Source organism: Colobus angolensis, unplaced genomic scaffold, assembly GCF_000951035.1.
Source record: "Colobus angolensis palliatus isolate OR3802 unplaced genomic scaffold, Cang.pa_1.0 Scaffold54, whole genome shotgun sequence".
NCBI classification, from domain to species: Eukaryota; Metazoa; Chordata; class Mammalia; order Primates; family Cercopithecidae; genus Colobus; species Colobus angolensis.
Window position 1 is genome coordinate 231,398 of NW_012118932.1, and position 3,057 is coordinate 234,454.

Genomic DNA, 3,057 nt, shown 5'->3' on the forward strand with positions numbered 1-3,057 from the left:
GCCATTCTCCTGCCTCAGCCTCCCAAGTAGCTGGGATTATAGGTGTGCACCACCATGCCCAGCTACTTTTTCTATTTTTAGTAGAGATGAGGTTTCACCATGTTGGCCACATTGGTCTCAAACTCCTGTGCTCAAGCAATCCGCCCACTCTGGCCTCCTAAATTGCTGGGATTACAGGCGTCAGCCACCGTGGCTGGCACCTAAGTGTTTATTATTTAGTTCACGGTCACTCACAAAAATAGGCTCCAGAAAACCTTAGTCCTAGTTCACTAAAGAACGTAGTAATTGATGATAATTATTGAAATAGAGACCTCTAACATTTTTCTTTGGACAGCTCCTTCCTGTTTTAAACACAGTAGTTTGAGTTTGTGAGACAAAGAGCAAGACTAATTTTTAAAGACTGAAAGGCACATCTTCGTGTTTTAGGTCTGGGGCTTAATATCTCTGGAGGAGATAGGAGGTGGAAAACTGAACACAGTCAACTCAAAAGAAAGTAAAAGGCCACACACAAAACAGGGAAAAGGTAGGAGTAAACTGGAGAAAGAAAGAGTTTCTGACTACTGTCTCCCTTCCAGTAACTGTTGTCAACTAAACAGAAACAAAAAAGATCAGAACAAAGATTGTCCTATTTGGAAAACTATCTGCTAGAGGTCAGCAATGTAGATATTTTATAATAGTTTATGGATGGGAAGGGATTCATTTGACGAATTTTTTTCCTCTCAAAATGCTTTAGGGTGAGGAGAAGTATATAAATTATTTTTAGCCACATCGTTCATCTATTAAGTTTGGGAATCCCCCATTATTTTTAAGTTTAAAAGTAATGAAACAACTACTTAAAATGGCACACTAGAAAAAAAAACTTGCTACTAAGACAGTTTCTCCAGAGACGCATTAAACCACAACCTGTTTATGACGTTCTACAGGCTGCCTAAAAATCGCAGTTGCTGGAGCAGTGAACCTGGAGAAGCCTCTTTCTCAAACTAGTCTTCTAACTCATTTATAAATAATTCTGTGAATGCAATTAATATAAAATGAATTTTGAGTTACTAGTTTTATTAATAGCCAAAAAAGATGAAAAAGTTACAAGTTTATATCCACATTAGAAACCAGGTACATAAATGCATTTTTTTAATGTGCTAACACTTGTCTGACTAAATACATGTTTATATTAAGACCATTTCTGAAGAAAGCAACTTTACTTCTTCATACAATCTAGACAAGTGTGGCCAAAGAGAAAAATAACACAAGCCATAAAGGTGAACCACATACATCATTTGAAATTTTCTAGTAGTCATATTTTTTAAAGTAAAAGAGGCAGCATCAATTTTAATATATTTTACATTGTCCAATATGTCTAAATATCACTTCAACATATAATCAATGCAAAATATTACTACTTTATATGCTTTTTTTCAAATGAAGTCTTCAAAATCTGATGTGTGCTTTAAACTTACAATACGTATCAATTTGGAAAAGCCACCTTTCTTTTTTATTTCCTTTTATGAGACATAGTCTCATTCTGTTGCCCAGGATGGAGTGCAGTGGCGCGATCCTGGCTCACTACAACGTCTGCCTCCCGAGTTCAAGTGATTCTCCTGCCTCAGCCTCCCGAGCAGCTGGGATTACAGGCATGTGCCACTATGCTCTGCTAATATTTTTTTTTTTTTTTTAAGATTTTTAGTAGAGATGAGGTTTCACCATGTTGGCAAGGCTAGTCTCAAACTCCTGACCTCAAGTGATCGACCTGCCTCAGCCTCCCAAAGTGCTGGGATTACAGGTGTGAGCCACCATGCCCAGCCTAAAAAAACACATTTCAAATACTCAATAATTACCACATGTGGCTAGTGGCTATCATACCGGCACAGATCTCAACATTATTTTAAGTCTTAAATAAACTGATGGAGAAAGATACCTCATACGAGAGAAACACTGAAAAGAAAACTACTGAAATGTAAACAAAAAATGGTAACGACAGGAGGAAAGAACATAAGATGGTGAGGAAAAAGACAGCAAACCATTTAATTGAAAACATCATGGAGAAATGAAAGCTCTTCTCAGATAAGTAATAGGTTTCCGGAAAAATCAAAGTCATTTTCCCTTATAACTGGCCCTCAAAATTTAAATATGAAGTTAAACATTAAATTCAAAGCAATTCAAGCAATACAGAATGGAATGTGAAAATCAAGAGTCTGCTTCTGGCCGGGCGCGGTGGCTCAAGCCTGTAATCCCAGCACTTTGGGAGGCCAAGACGGGCGGATCACGAGGTCAGGAGATCAAGACCATCCTGGCTAACACGGTGAAACCCCGTCGCTACTAAAAAAATACAAAAAACTAGACGGGCGAGGTGACGGGAGCCTGTAGTCCCAGCTACTCGGGAGGCTGAGGCAGGAGAATGGCGTAACCCCGGGAGACGGAGCTTGCAGTGAGCTGAGATCCGGCCACTGCACTCCAGCCTGGGCAACAGAGCAAGACTCCGTCTCAAAAAAAAAAAAAAAAAAGAGTCTGCTTCAGAAAGTATAAGCAAGTCGAGTGCTGCTTGCTAATGAACTACAAATTTTTTAATGTTAGAATAAGGAAAACTGCGATTCAGACGCCCTTGAAGAGCATCTGACAATTCCAGGTGAAGAAAAGGTAAACACTAAAAAAAAAATGCACTAAATTCCTAAAAGAGATCAAATAATGACCACAGCAAGAATCGTAAAAAGGGAGAAAGGTACTTCAAAAGGTCACGGTTAAATCCAGATTAACGAAGATCTACTCCAGGTGTACTGTCTCTAATAAAGTTTCCTCCCAAAATAAAAACAAGGGAGAAATACTGTATTTTAACTCTGACTGAAACCGGAAATCATAGTTTCATCCCAATGGAAAATAGCATTTTTCAATCATATATGAAAAGAAGTATTTAAAAGAAGAGTGAAGAAGCTATAGGTAACACAAACAAAAGGAGTGGGTGTGAAAAAGACAACTTTAAAAAGTTAGGCCGGGCGCAGTGGCTCAAGCCTGTAATCCCAGCACTTTGGGAGGCCAAGACGGGCGGATCAGGAGGTCAGGAGATCA

The 3,057-nt window shown here is 38.9% G+C and overlaps 1 protein-coding gene across 6 annotated transcripts in view; it reads right to left on the reverse strand.

Moving 5' to 3' along the window:
* Nucleotides 1–3,057, reverse strand: part of LRCH3 (leucine-rich repeats and calponin homology (CH) domain containing 3) — a 96,418-nt gene that overhangs the window by 45,204 nt on the left and 48,157 nt on the right. The window lies entirely within an intron of this gene.